This window comes from Cibotium barometz, chromosome 12, assembly GCF_041138505.1.
Source record: "Cibotium barometz isolate CiBa-2024 chromosome 12, ASM4113850v1, whole genome shotgun sequence".
Lineage (NCBI taxonomy): Eukaryota > Viridiplantae > Streptophyta > Polypodiopsida > Cyatheales > Cibotiaceae > Cibotium > Cibotium barometz.
This window is the reverse complement of record NC_141057.1, coordinates 1,024,867-1,041,309: the sequence shown is the minus strand read 5'-3', so window position 1 is coordinate 1,041,309 and position 16,443 is coordinate 1,024,867.

Genomic DNA, 16,443 nt, shown 5'->3' with positions numbered 1-16,443 from the left:
AATATTCAGCCTATGCAGATTTCAAACGACATCATAGATCAGCCTATTTCTGATGCAGATTTACAGGATGTAATTCATGAGGATAGGGCTGAAAATGAGCAGGCTAGAGGTATGCCTAAATGGCTGGTGCAAACCTTGCGTGATAGTAAGATTGATGCACCTATGCCTAGTCGTACTCGTTCAGGTTTTCAGCATGCCTCTTATGCATCAGATTGTTATGCTTTGGCTGTGTCTAGTATGTGTGAAGAGGAAGAACCTCTTTCATTTGATGAGGCACAAAATTCAGAAAATTGGTTGGCTGCAATGCAAAGTGAATATGATGCTATAATGAAGAATGGTACATGGTCTTTGTGTGATTTGCCTATTGGTAAAAAGGCCATTGGATGTAAGTGGGTTTTTAAGTTGAAACGAAAGCCAGATGGCAGTGTTGATCGCTATAAGGCTAGACTTGTTGCAAAGGGTTATGCTCAAGAAAAGGGCATTGATTTTGATGAGACCTTTGCTCCCACTTGTCGTATGACTACCATTCGTAGCATTTGTGCATTGGCAGCTCATAATGGTTGGAATGTACATCAGCTGGACATAAAGACTGCGTTCTTAAATGGAGATTTGCATGAGGAGGTGTATGTATCGCAGCCTCGTGGTTTTGTTCAAAGAGGGCAGGAAAACAAAGTGTGCAGGTTAAAAAAGGCTTTATATGGTTTAAAGCAAGCTCCACGAGCTTGGTATGAAAAAATACATGCATATTTGACTGCACATGGGTTTCAGAATAGTCCAACAGAAAGCACTTTGTATGTTAAACGTGTGGATGGTGTACATCTAATCATTGCTCTCTATGTCGATGACATGCTGCTCACAGGACCAAATGAGAGTCATATTGCTGATTTTAAGGCTGATTTGAATGTCTCTTTTGAGATGTCAGATTTGGGGCATTTGCATCATTATTTGGGGATACAATTTAAGCAGTGTGATGGAGGTATTGCTTTGTGTCAGACAAAGTATATTGAGACATTGTTGCGGAGATTTGGCCTTGAAGACTGCAAGCCTATTGCTACTCCAATGGAGACAGGTTTGAAGTTGAGTCTTCATGATGCTGGAGATCACTTTGATGTCACACTCTATCAGACAGCTGTTGGTTGCCTCATTTATGTATGCATTACGAGGCCGGACATTCAGTTTGCAGTCTCACAGGTGAGCAGGTTTATGCATAGCCCAGGGTCTCAGCATTGGAAGGCAGTTAAGCGCATCTTTCACTACTTGAGTGGCACCATACATCTTGGGTTGTTTTATCCCAAGGGGGGATCGTTGCCGCCAGATTTACATGCTTTTTCGGACTCAGATTGGGCTGGTTGCTATGACACAAGAGTGTCCACAAGTGGTTTTTGTTTCATGCTCGGTAGCTCATGCATATCTTGGTTGAGCAAGAAGCAACCTACTGTGGCCACTTCTAGTTGTGAAGCTGAGTACAGGGCAGCTTTCACAGCTACGGTTGAGTGTGTGTGGCTCAGACGGCTTATGGCTGACTTGGGTGTTGGACAGGAGTCTGCCACCTCTATCTTCACTGACAGTCAGAGTGCATTGGCAGTTGCGAGAAACCCAGTTTTTCATGCTCGCACAAAGCACATTGAGGTGCATTATCACTATGTCAGGGAGAGACTCTCAGCAGGAGAGATCAGCTTGGCCTATGTGCCAACACAGGACAACCTCGCCGATCTTTTCACAAAGGCGCTTCCTCGTGAGAAGTTCGAAGCTTTCCGCAAAGCTTTGGGCTTGCTTCCCTTTGTGGACTGATCTACTTCGGGCATGGCACTCCCCTATACATGAGTGCCAGCTCTCGTTCACACTATCACTCCCAAGGGGGATTTGTTGCCATATATATATAGGCAGTGATGTGTGTGAACACATTTAGGACCGCCAGGGCACTTTTTCCCTCTTTAGGAGGTTTTTTCCCCCGGCTTGTATATACGCCCATCCTTCTAGGGCTAACTTATCTTTGTACATTGACACAATCTAATACACTTTGTGTTGTGTGCATTCTTGCTTCTTCTTCTCCAAGCTTTGTGTGCTTTCCTGCAACCCTAATTCCAACAGTGATGCCTTTCCAAGAGAATTTATTACCTACTTTGATGTGGACATGACTGGTGATGATGTGAATGAGTTCTTGAATGTAAAGAAGAATGCAGTTTTAGCTTGTGAGAAGGAGTTACATTTGATGCCTATGATAATATACTTGGATGTGGATCCAGAGAAGTATAGGAGGATGGATGTAGGAGACAACACATTTTCTTCAATTATGGTGGTATGGCTTATTTTAGATGTTTTATGCTTTGGGTTGACAACCTATTTTATTGTTCTAGGATCTATGATGATGCAGGCAGGATAGTCTAGCAAGCTTTTTGATCCACGAGGTGCAACAAAGATGTGTGATGCTATAAGTGTGAGTAGAATGTTTATGCATTAGGAAATTTTTGAGCTCATTTTGGGGCCCTGTAAGGAAGTTTGACCGGAATATTCCCTCCAAAAAGAGGGCACTGGATAAAATTTTTGCAAACGAACTCCAAATTTGTCGGACCTCACATATTTAGATTCTACTCTTCAAAAGCTATCCATTGATATATAACACGATAGGGTTCGGAGAAGGGACAAGATAGATACCTAGAAGATTCCTTTTTGCCTAGGGAAGATTCACGTAACAGGAATCTTCTAGGTATCTATCTTGTCCCTTCTCCGAACCCTATCGAGTTATATATCAATGGATAGCTTTTGAAGAGTAGAATCTAAATATGTGAGGTCCGACAAATTTGGAGTTTATTTGCAAAAATTTTATCCATTGTCCCTTTTTGGAGGGAATATTCCGGTCAAACTTCCTTACAGGGCCCCAAAATGAGCTCAAAAATTTCCTAATGTGTGTGCTTTGGCCTTATAATTCGAGGAAGATTTGGTGAATATCTTATGGATCCTCTTATCCTAATATTTAGGCATGTGTTGGTGTTTAGTTTTTGATCCAAAAGGTGTATGCTATCCATTTGATCTAGGAGGACTTTTAGCTAAGAAGTGGATGTCACACATTTGATCTAGAAGTGACATTGATGGCATTTGCTAATTGGAACTTATTGTGGTGACTACTGGATGGCATGAGGCCCTTGTGCTGGTGTAAGGCATGAATGCCTTACTTTCAAGGGGGATGGCTGATATGACATGTTTTTTTCCTTCTTTCCAATTCACCTCCTCATGGTCCCAAACCTCAAGAGCCCCTCCCAAATTAGTCCACATGCTTGTTTTATGGACTCTTGTGAGCTCTATATATAGAAGGGAGGGATAGAAGGACTCTTGACCACTCTTGGCCTAGCTTTTAGGTGTAAGAGAGAGCAGGTAGAAGGAGTCCCCTTGGGGAAGCTCTATAAGAATCGAAAGGAAAGCTTATAAGGATGCATGGCACTCAGAAGGACACCAAATGGTCATAGTTTATTTGGTCATTGATCTCTAGTGATGATGTCAGGAAATATTCTAGATCCTAATCGACTTCACCTTTTACAAATGACCAAACAAATCAACCTTTGCCAATTTAACCTTAGTCTATTCCTCTTTCTAATGTGCATGCTCCTCCCCTTGATCTATTCATGTTGCACCCTCGTACATTTCTTTTCTCAACACCTCCCCTCAATGTGATGAGGGTCTAACACCTAAAAAGTATTGACCTGACCTACACTCCATACTGATATGGTTGGAGCAGTTTGTCTAGGTTGCTCTATGATATGGAGCTACAATGTTTGATTTCTCTTAACACTTTACACATCGGGGGGAGTGAGGTTATAACCAAGAGTTAGGAGCCATGCTCCTCATATCATTTAGAAGAGATGAGCGGTGTTGCCTCCATCCTGTGAGGCCACATCACTACCTTCCTTCTTTGACATTACATTGGCTTCGGCTCTCTTTTTGTGCCATCAAGCCTTTGCTAAATGACCAATCTTGCCACAACGATGACATGTTATCTTTTTCCTTGGTCCTTTTCTATTCCTTTGTCCTGGTTTCTCCTCACTCGATGTAGCTTGAATTGTCTTCCCTCAAATCTGCTTCTCTTCTTTTAGGAGTGCTGCTTCCACTCCTATAATGGTTGGATCTAGGAGATTCTTCAAGGTAGCCGCACCAAGGTACCATAATCCTCAAGTGTCATGCTTTTTAAAAATATGGCTATCGCATCCTCTTCTTCTACTAGTGCCCCAATGCCAGCCAATTGTTGAGTTATACTTTTCATTTTGTTAAGGTGTGCTGAAAGTGATTCACTATCCTTAATGTCCAAGCCAAAGAATTGTATTTTCAAGATTATTTTTGAAATTTTCAATTCTTTTTCTTTGCTCCAAACAATTTCTCTAGCTCACCCCAAGCACCCTTAGATGTATCTTGTGATGCAATGTGATGGATAATTCCATCTCCCAATCCTAATGCAATGATAGCTAATCCCTTTTCATCTTGGCTTAATCATTTGTTCTTTTCATCCCCTTCATCCTATAAAAATTACCCTTCCATTTACAATGGCCCATAGCCCATCCTTCATTAACATGAATTTGATTTTAATGTGCCGTGTGGAAGGACTCCCCTTTTAACTAATTAATCACAAATGAAGTAGTTATTTTAATGTGCCGTGTGGAAGGACTCCCCGTGTGGAAGGACTCCCCTTTTAACTGATTAATCACAAATGAAGTAGTTATTTTAGGGTTGAGAAAGTCTTAACACTTGAGTACTACTCAAGGTCAGTGTCTAATCTCAATACAAAAGAGATTTGAATGCAAGTGACCACTTCTTGATACAAGACAGTTCCAATTTTCCAATTTTACCTTCAATTATCCCCAATCGTTGTTGTTAAGTATAGCTTAATGATAAGATTAGTGGCCAAAACTATTGTTAGAAATCTTGTGAACTTGGAGCCTTCAATTAAGCTTGTAGGAGCACTTCTTGATGGGGCTTTTTGTATACATTGAGTGTCCTTGATGATATGAATAGATAAATAATGAATTGTACCTTAATTTTACCCAAAATTTGCACTAGATTCTTGCAAGCAGGTGACTAGTCTTTTGGATGTTGTGACTCGTATACTTGATGAAATACGACAAGCTTCGAGCTGTAGCCTCCTTAGAACATCGTGCACTAAGTGCTCACAAAAGGTCTTGGCCTAATTCGGTGTGTAGACAAAGAATGGCGCAAAAGACCAGTCAGCAAATTTGAGCAAAATTCGAGCAGCCGGCATCAAATTGGAACAATTCCTCCACGTCGTTGAATCGTCTAGTGAAGATGAAGATGTGGCTAAAATATATCACTAAATGGTGGAGAGAATTTGAGGCACAAGCCACTTGAAATTTGGGCACAAAGGAGAAGATGTAATAAGGGATTAGTGAGCTTTAATCAAGATTAATGAACCCTATTTTAGCTAATGGCTTGAGATGGGATGAGTGAAGAGGCATGGCTCTGATACCATGTTAAGAAACCAAGCTTGATTAGACTCAAGGTGGATCAAAGCATATGAGGGACATGATTACGCATATTGAGTAGGATAATACAAAGAGTGATTAAGCTAATATCAAAACAATGATAAATGATTAATCACAAACCATTAGCTCATTGTTTCTCATTGCATTAGCTTGATCCAAGTACATCCTTATATAGCTCTCATTGCATTAGCTTGATCCAAGTACATCCTTATATAGCTCTCATGGAGCTCCCAACTCACAAGATGTGTGCACCCTAGTGCCAACCATGTGTCCATAAATGCTTACACTACATGTGCTCCTTGCACTTTCCATGTGCTACCTTTTTGACATTTGACTTCACCTTTTACAAATGACCAAACAAATCAACCTTTGCCAATGTACCCTTAGTCTATTCCTTTTACAAATGACCAAGCAAATCAACCTTTGCAAATATACCCTTAGTCTATTTCTCTTTCTAATGTGCATGCTCCTCCCCTTGCTCTATTCACGTTACCCCCTCACACATTGCTTATCTCAACAATTTTTACATCATGTTCCACAAGATGATGAGTGAGAGATCGGAACTTTTATCACAAAAGCTCACACTTAAACTGAATTGACAAAAAAGATTTGATATATCAAATGATTCAGGAGGATGATATCATATAGAGTTAATTTTTCAACACACAAAAGTGATGGCTTAATGTGTTTTAAGTGTATTTATTTAGCTTATGAATTACAAAAAAAAATCAATTTGTCTTATCTTTCTTGCAGAAGCCACTTTGTCGGCAAGAGGATGAGATTACACGCTACTTCTTCTTTGATCTTCTTTAAAAAGAATGTTCCTATGGCCCTTCTTTCTTTGTTTATGTGTCTGCACAATTGTAGTTGTCAGCTTATTTTTTCTTGAAAATGTGTTCACGAGTAGGGCAACACCCCTCCCTTTTGTGTATCACGGGCAATGCTTAGTTCTTTTCTCTCCCAGAGTGTTTTCTATGTATAGAATGGGCACTATAGTGTGCAAAGCTACGCTCATCCGCCCCTCTATGTGTTAAGAATTATGGATCAAACTCTCCTAATGACAAAAGAATTATGGGCACTATAGTGTGCAGAGCTACACTCATTTGCTACTGTCGGGCTTGCTCTATTGGCTGATATTTACTTCTTATTGTGGGCTACTACAGGATTGCTCTTTGTGAGCTCCTCCTACTGATGTTGATCTTGGCTGCCTCTATGATTTTACCCCAGTACTTTTTTTTGCTCTAAAAAAGGTGTTATTAATCTATTCACAGATCACTGGTGTTTTTTCTTACCTTCTGGATGTGCACCACTTGCTTTGATTATGAAGGACTGCTTGAAATGCTACTTCTTTCTCCTAATTTTCTTTCGATGAAGAAAACGAACTTCTACCATGCCATGTCTTCTACTCTCTATTGTTGCTACTATAGCCTGAGATGCCTGCTTTGTGCTAGCTAAGAGAGCAGCCTTGATTAATATTCTAGAATTAAGCCCTTTTTATGCCAAGGCAAGTTAGCATTGTTGCAATATCTACCTATGATGTGACAAGCTAGCTATCTAAGGCTACCCTCTTTGCTTATAACTTACGTATGATCTAAGTTGAGCTTGTGTTGCTGCTTCAAAGAGTACTAAGTCTCTTCCTCTCTTCTCTATTGTGCCCAAACAAGAGGCTTCTCTCATAAAGCGAAGTCACAAGGAGAAGATGATGATAAAATCAAACAAAAAACATGATGACAAGACAAGGAGAAGAGACTACCATAGATAACTAGTCCTAGTTAGAAAACTCAAGAGACCCTAAACACTCATAAACCTAATCATTGCTAATATGCTAGACCTAAGATCTAATACCATGTTAAGAATTCTAGATCAAGCTCTCCTAATGACAAAACATCTACCTAATGATAAACTAATCCTACACTAATCTAAGGAGGATAGAAATGAAGAAAACTCATAATGAATGTGTGCTAATTAAGATGCACTCAAGTACAATTATAGATGAGGGAGGCCTCTAACCAAGTCCAACTAGTTTCTAGAGTTTTTCAGGTTCAGTTTGGACAAGATTTGGACCTAGTTTGGCTCCCTTTTGATTTGGTTTGATCCAGGAGAGAGGAGAGATAAAAATATCACAATATTTTTGAGTTTAAAACTCCACCACACATGTGAAATAGGCGCCTCCTTGAAGAGCCCCCTTCTCCTTACCAAGGTGTCAAAATTGAATCATTATACCTAAAATATCTCATTTTTTAGTAATATTCATAGTTTTTTACTAATAAACTTTGTCCTTAGTCAACTCTTCATCCTATGTGAGTATTTGCATATTTTTGAGGGGGTTTTCTTTTGATTCTTCAATTTATCTCCTCCCTACATTCGGATTAATCTTATTGGTCTATAGGAATCTTAATTGGACCATAATCCAGAAATTTCTGAAAATCTGGACCCTTAGGCTAAGGTCCTTTTTATCTATTTTCAATTAATTCCAATTGCACATTGGAAAGTTCTTTTTGAATTTCTGTTTCAGGGGAAACCATTTTAGACACTAGGAGGATTTTTATATCAAAAATATCTTGATTTTGGATTATCTCTCTCTAGACATTTTCTCTCTCCAGGTCAAAATAGGGTAAAATAGAATCTTTCTTTTATTTCAAAGAGAGGAATAATAATAACAAGATCAGAAGGGAAGGTTCTCACACGTGCACACCTCAAAAGCTAGAGGGAGGAATCTTACAAACACGGTACATCTTCTCTTCTCATTTTGGCGAGGTTGCACTCCATCTTGTGCTTGTTTTGGTGCTGACAATCCTCCACTACAATAATAGAATGAGGATGTAGTAGCAAAAATAGCATTGTTTTTATAACTAGAAGAGTAGGCAGATGTCAGGCTACTTTCGTTGCTAGAAATGCTGTTATTTTCGTTGCAATGGGTTCGCTGATCAGCAGCACAAATAGCAGCAAAATATTTGCGCTGTCCAGCAGTGAAAGCTTTGTGTAGTAAAAAAAAGATCTAGGGTAGACTAGGGAGTCTGTAGCACAGGACTCCCCATTCTGTCCCAACTCTTTTTTTTTAAATCAAACAGAGTCATAGTTTCAGTTTTATGACACAAACATAAGAAACACTTGAACTATTCAAGAATGTAAATGTCGGGTCTTTGGCCATATATACGAAAAATGTCTACAATGAAGAGTGGCTAACTAGAATCCTCATTGGATTCTAAGTGATCATCATCATTGTCTTCATCATCCTCTTCACTTCCTACAGCTTCATCCTCATAGTCAGGATCCTCCTCTTCCACTTCCCCTTCATCCTACATACATGCCATCAAGCCCAAGATAAGCAAGGGCAATGAAATACAATGAGGCGTAAAAAAGAGAAGGGTTTAGGTTCACTTACCTCATCTACTTGAGTCCCTAAAATAGAATCATCCAAGTGTACGCCTCATGTACACATCCATGCCCATAATTGTGAATGGGGGGCTTTGTACCCATAGTCGCACTCCTCCTTTGTTGGGTCCCAATAGCCTCCCTCTACAAAAAACAATACAATTAGTTAAAGAAAACAATATAGTACAAAACAAAATGAAAGAGGAGAAGAAATGATTACTAAAAACGGTACTTACGAAACGAGCAATGAAGGAGGACTTTCCTCCAGTGCCGAAGTGTGAAGCCCCTCGCTTTCGTAGTCAGGAAGAAGCACTCATCGTCGCTTGTTGTTGAAAAGCACGTGGGTGCTTTCTCACACGAAGTTGCGTGCGTGCCTCCACTCCTCGACCATACAAACACTGGGCTTCTCCAAATTATTCTTTGCTGCTCTCTTGATATTTGCTCTCCTATTAGATAGCAAAAGCTTGATTCGTCTCTTCATCCACTCCTCACAGAAGCAAAGACCCACATGTGGAACAGGGAACTCCGACTTAAGCACATCAATGACGTATTGCTTTGAAAGTTCATCTTGTTCTTTCCACTTTTTGAAGGAGTTCATGAACTCTAGGTTTGCAAGTACATGCATGCGATTCATGACTTGCTTTCCTCGTGCATCCATCTCACAAGGAACCATCGACATCCACAGTGTATGGTGGTAGGGTGGTGCGTGGATCAACTGGTGGAATGGGTCTCCTGAGGAGGACTGGCTCATAATGTGTAGATGAAGAGCCCCCTTGTTGGGGAGACACATTGGGAGACGTAGTTTTGCTTTTGCCAAAGCAAAAGCAACCTACTCTCCCCCCGCTAGCACGTCTACTACCCTCCCAAAATCCCTACTACTTCATCGTCGCTCACGTGGTGAAGATGGACGTGAGGGAGCGGGGGTGGATCTAGTCAAGGAAGGTGGTGTAGGCTCATCATAACCATATTGTGATGGGCTTGCACCACTTGGCCCGCGCCTATCAAAGGTGTGGTCTGCCCCGACTGTCCAAGTGGGGTAGATTGCCCCCATGGTGTCAACTGTCTCGATTGTAAGCCCGCCTGCATATAAGATTAAAAAATAAGACTTATAAGATGCATAAAAGATTAACTTTGTGTATGTGAAAAGTTTTGATGGAACCATACCTGTTTTTGAGTAAACTAAGACCAACCTTGCTGCCCATATTGTTCATTTATAATAGATAGCAAATTTGCCACATTAGGGTCTTGTGTGAGGGGTTGATCAACATTGCATATACATACATGCATGAGGCAACAAAACACGATTGCTCTAACAAAAGCCATGCTTAAAGCTTAGACAAAAAAACACATGTGATATCAAAACATTGTTAAGACCTCCTACAATACTGCTTAAACAAGCAAGGTGGATAGTGCCCTTCTCGGATGATAGCTTTTGAAGACTTTCCACACGCTCCCCACTACTAAAGCCAAAGGCAACTCCTCTTTTACAAGAGAAGAATAGTGAGAAGTTCGAGAGCTCTACCTCCACTATAACTACCTACTCGTGGATAACCACTCCTACTCGTGGATAACTACCTCCACTATAACTACCTACTCGTGGATAACCACTCCTAACTTAACATAAGCAGCATTCTAGATGGCATATAACAATGCCCCATATCTCTATGCATAAGCCTCTGCATACCCTTATGCATAGCCTATGCAGAGCCGTTGCATAGCCTATGCATCCCCTCTGCATAGCCTATACATAGATTATGCATACCCTATGTATAGGCTATGCATAGGGGCCATAGGATCTTGACCTAAACCTAATCCCCGGCACCCAAGAGTGCAAAAACACAAAGAGAAGAAGCATAAACAAAGAATGAAAAAAAAGAGCTTACCTCTTCTAGCCAAATCCATATGAACCGCTATGTGGCCGGAACCCTTGGTGGTTGTTCGCTGAATAGACCTACAAAAATTATCATAATAATCAAAACATTAGTTCATTAGCACTATGCATAGGCTATGCATAAGCACTATGCATAGAGTATGCATAGGCTATGCATAAGTGCATAGCCTATGCATAAGGCCTATTGCATAAGCCTTATGCATAAGTGCATAGCCTATGCATAAGGCTTATTGCATAAGCCTATTGACCTAACCATAAGGCTTTGCATAAACCTATTGCATAAAACTTATGCATAAGCCCTATTGCATAAGGCTTTTGCATAAGGCTTATGCAATAGGCCCTATTACAGAAGGCTTATGCATAAGCCCTATACATACGGCTATGTATAAACATATTGCATAAGAGATATGCATAAGGCCCATTGACCTATTGCATAAGGGCTATGCATTAGCCTATTGCAAGAGGCCTATTGACCTAACCCTAATCCCCGGCACCCAAGGGTGCAAAAACACAAAGACAAGAAGCATAAGCCAAAATGAAGATGCAGGGCTTACCGTATGAGAGGCTATGCCCAAACCCTTGTTCACTTGAATAAACCTACAAAAAAAGAACATAATAAATAAAAAAGTTAGTCCTCATTAACACATTAGCAAGCAAGGAGAACAAGAGCAAAAAGAGGTGAGTGCCCTAAACCCTAGCTCTATGCATAGAATGCTAAATAGAAAGCTTTGATGGAGAGCTCTCCATCAAAGCTCTCTACTAGAGCTCTATGCATTAGGCTACGGTTAGGGCAAGGGAGAGGAAAGAGAGAGGAAGGGAGACAGGGGAAGGAAAGAGAGAGGAAGGGGAAAAGCTCACATTGAGCTATGAACAAGCTTTCCATGAAAGCTTGGAATAAGGCAAAGATTGAAGCTTTCCATTAAAGCTTGGAGAAAGCAAAAAAGAGGGCTTTCCTTGGAGAGGGAGAGTTGATTAATACAAAAGCCTTGAGAGAAGAGGTGTGGTGACAGGAATAGTCGGGCTGCAGGCACAACCTATGCATGTGCAAGATAGGGAAAGTAGGTAGCTATTAACACCTGTCTCGGTGCCGTTTTAGGCGGGAGTCTCAGTTCACATGTCGTTGCTCAGCACAACGAAATTTCGCTACTAGATTTGCTCTACTGAGCAGCAAAATTTCGCCTACTGGGCACCGAAAAAACACTGATGTGTTCACTGTTGAGGAACGAAAACCTAGGTATTTTTCTGTTTACACTTCTGGATGTTGTGTGTTTTGTATGAACCCTAAATCAGTTTTGGCCAAGTTAAAGATGTCTGACAATGATCATCAAGGGGCCGGAAGTTGGTTTCGAGGCATGGTTGAGAGAAAAAAATTGTTGTGTGTGTGATCGATGCAAGGGCCAATATACACGACAATGTCATATAACAATTGAGCATGTCCGGACACATGGTCTTCATGAGGCAGTGGCATGACCAAGTGCGGATGATGACATGGAGGAAAACCATAATTGAGTGCTAGGTAACATGCCACACCATTCGGTGACATTGAGTAGAGTGCGGAAGGTGGCAAGGATTCATATGGAAAGCATGGCTGAGACTCATCTTACCCAACCAATGAATGAGGTGCCTCCACCATTGCCACATGAGGGGGAAGAGAATCTCATCATGGATGACATGGTGAATGACTTATTTGGATGGGAGGTGATAGATGATAGTGAGCAAGCTCTAATGTCACAAGAGGAGGAAACCTTGCATAGAGAGGCAAGCACCCCTTTGTATAATGAGAGATGTTCGTACTCCACACTGCTAGCAAACTTGGAGCTATTGAACTTGCAAACAACTTATGGATGGAGTGATGCAAGTGTCATAAGTCTTCTTCGATAAGACCACCTCATTCTATTCTCTCAAATAGAAAATGTTTCATGTTCTATATACTCTCCTTGCTAATATTTTGACATATGATTTCTTATGTTTTGTTTTGCAGGCTTCTCAAGAAGATTCTTCCCTCTCAAAATCTATTACCAAACTCATGAGATGGGTGTCGTAAAATGCTCTCTATGCTAGGTATGGATTACACAAAAATACACGCATGTCCCAAGGATTGCATGCTATTTAGAGGGTTTAATAAAAATGCAACACAATGTCTACAATATGGGGAGAGCCGTTATAGGGATGATTTGCAAGGAGATCATTAGGAACTCAATGGAGAACGGCTACTTTATTCAAATTTGAATTTTGGGGGAAAAATGGAATTTAAAATCTAGCGGATAAAACCATATCATGTAACATATCTATGGAAAGCTCTTGATGCGTAGATCACGGATCTGTAATCTCCGCTCAAATCGGAGCTTGTATGTAGAAGTTATGGAGGTCCGAAAATTGTAAAATTACCCCCTCCCCTTTTTGGGGGAAAAAGTACACCCTTTGACCACTCTTACACCTCTCTTACAAACCATTGGTTTTTGCTTACATGGCGGGCTCCTATTTGTCAAAAAGTTAAACGTTTCCATTAGGAAGTGAATGGGGTCTTCTTGGGCCCTTTAATTTGCCCAAGCCTAATCAAGGTGATTAAGGAATAGCCAAATGGGGGGTTGCCATGTGGACTGAAATGTTGGGTTTGTAAGAGAGGTGTAAGAGTGGTCAAAGGGTGCACTTTTTTCCCCAAAAAGGGGGGGGAGGCAATTTTACAATTTTCGGACCTCCATAACTTCTACATACAAGCTCCGATTTGAGCGGAGGTTATAGATCCGTGATCTACGCATCAAGAGCTTTCCATAGATATGGTACATGATATGGTTTTGTCCGCTAGATTTTAAATTCCATTTTCCCCCCAAACTTCAAACTTGAATAAAGTAGCCGTTTTGAAGCTTCTAATTAGAAAACGTTTCTTCTTAAGAGAAAAGGTTTGACTCCTTAAACTGCCAAATAAAAGGGCCCAAGAAGCCTTCCATTGAGGTCCTAATGCCATAACCTCATGGCAAATTAAAGGGCCCAAAAAGACTCCATTGAGTTCCTAATGTAAAGTTCCCCGAAAGGTTTTGAGACACTTCCCTATCATTCCTCGCATCCAACACATGTTTAAATGTAAGGGCATTGCAAAACTCATGACATGGCATGCTCCTCATCGCTCGACCAATGGCATCATGAGGATCGTAGCTAATTCATCGGCATAGCAACATGTGGAGCATCAATGGGCTAGAGTCAAAAGAGGAGCCTCATCACTTATGTCTTGGCTTGTACATGGATGGTGTTAACCCATTTGGCTTCAAGTTCACATCATGGTCTACTTGGCCTATTGTATTGGTGAATTACAACCTCCCTCAACAGATGGCAATCAAGAAAGGTCATATCATGCTTACTGTCCTTGCAAGTATCAGGTGGCAAACATGGATGTGTACCGCAAGCCTTTGATTGAGGATCTTGAGACACTATGGCGAGGTATCAAAATATATGAGCCAATAAATAGGCATGAGATGGAGGTGAAAGGATTTTTGCTTTGGACCATGCATGACTATCCTGGGTTCTCGCAGTGCTCAGGTACCTACTTAAATCTTATATGCATAAGGCTTTAACCTTTAAACTTTAAGTTTATATCTCTATCTCAATCATTTCAATTTTAAAATAGGTTTGGCAACCTTCGGACATCATGCATGCCCAATTTGTGGACCATCACTTGTTTCAGAAAGACCCTCTACACTTGAGGTGGTGTATGAAAAACATCATCCATTTCTCCCTCCCTCACATCCCAAGTATGTGCCACATGATGTCTCACATCACTTGTGATAAGAGGTACATATTGGTTTAAGCCAAGGAAAAACACTCTCAATCCACCACTAAATGGGATGTCTAGACACTCAATCTTCTTTCGACTTCCATATCGGTGTGACATAAAGATCAGTCATCTCATAGATCCCATGCATGTCGTAAAGAATGTGGCAACAAATATTTGGGACCATTTAATTGGTAAAAGAGATACAAAGGGTGCAAGGGATGACTTACAAAACATTGGACGCCTTCAAAGGGCATGGCTAATTGAAAGTGAGAGTGGCAACATAGTCCTATCAAAGGTACCATGGGTATTAACCAAGAGAGAGCACAATAAGGTGAAAAGTGTGATTGCCTCTTTTCGTACACCAATGGGAGTAATGCATTCATTGAAGAGTGCCTTCACAAAGACCAAAAATAAAGAAAAGGAACAATTATATGACCTCAAGACACATCATTGGCACAAGATATTACAGGTATATAACTATTCGCTTATTCATTTTCTCTTTATGGTACATAATTTGTAAGCTCATATACTAACTTCTATTTTTTCTATGCATAGTTTATTCTTCCAATTGCTATAGTTTATTGTGGAGACAAGAAAATAGAGACTATTTACAAAATGCAAAGCTTGGTGAGGTACAAATCTTCTCATTAATTCACTAAGTTATATTGCTTATTTAGTATTCTCATGCGCTCACAAGTTATGTATTGATAAATAGTACACATGATTACTATGTATGTAGGTATATATCCTTAAAGGAGATAGATCCTACATCCATTAAGATGGCTCGTCGTCTCAATGCTATTGAGGCAGTTTTTAAAGATTTCAACAAGGATTGTTATATTTCACGAGTCAACCACAAATCTCTTGAGCAAATAAAGGTATTTTTTATAATCCAAGTATGTCTAAATTTATTGAAAATATATTTCCGCCTCATATGCTTCTAAGAAATAATAATATTAATTTATTTATTAAAAAGATTAAAAATAAAAAGATAAATTAATGATAAGAAACTAATATATGCTAAAATTAACTCCTAAATTTTATCGAGCTTTCAAAATTATACAAGAAAAGTCTATTATTGTTCATGAGACCATCACTCTATGCACAAGTAACGCTCATGTTAAGTATCTTGTGACTTTTAAGAACCATCCTATTGAAGATGCCAAATGGATGTCAAAAAAAAAATTCATTCTTACCAAAATCTCATCCGCTCATATCATCCATGCAACTAAGGTCAATTGCAACCCTTGACCTAACCTCTTTAAGAATGTCCATTATTTTATTTCGAGATTCTTATTTTTAGATGTGATGTTTTGAATCATCTTCCAAGATTAATGTGTTTAATTAGCTTTTTGAATGAAGGCAAAGAATGTGTTGTGAATTATATGTTAATTACGAGTGAAACATGTGTTGAATCACTATGAGATATTTGGTAGACTTGTGAACACCTTTTATGGTTTTATATTTAGACATCAATATTTTTGTAAGACTAAGACCTCATACTTTTGTACATACCAAATAATAATTTATATTTTTGATAGACCCAAGACTTTATATTAATGCTTGCTATATTTTTACAAAGTTTACACGCTCAAAAATGCAAAAGCACTTACTTACACTTTGGTTTTTAAATTATCTTTTTGAAAAGCCAACACTTTTTCTATTACATATAAATATGAAAGAGTGGTACAAAGACCACACTCTACCCAAGGGAGATTCAACCCAACCTTGTATGGACGATGACTTCAACTTTATTCTCTCTTTTATTTATGTTATTTAATTAAAAAAAGTTTACGCTTTCAATTTGTGCAAGTATATATTATGCTCTAATTTTTGTGTTGAAAAATTAGAATTTTCTTCTCCAAGTGTGCTAAGATCCTAACATTAGTTTTTACTAATTAGATAACTTAATTCTTCTTAAC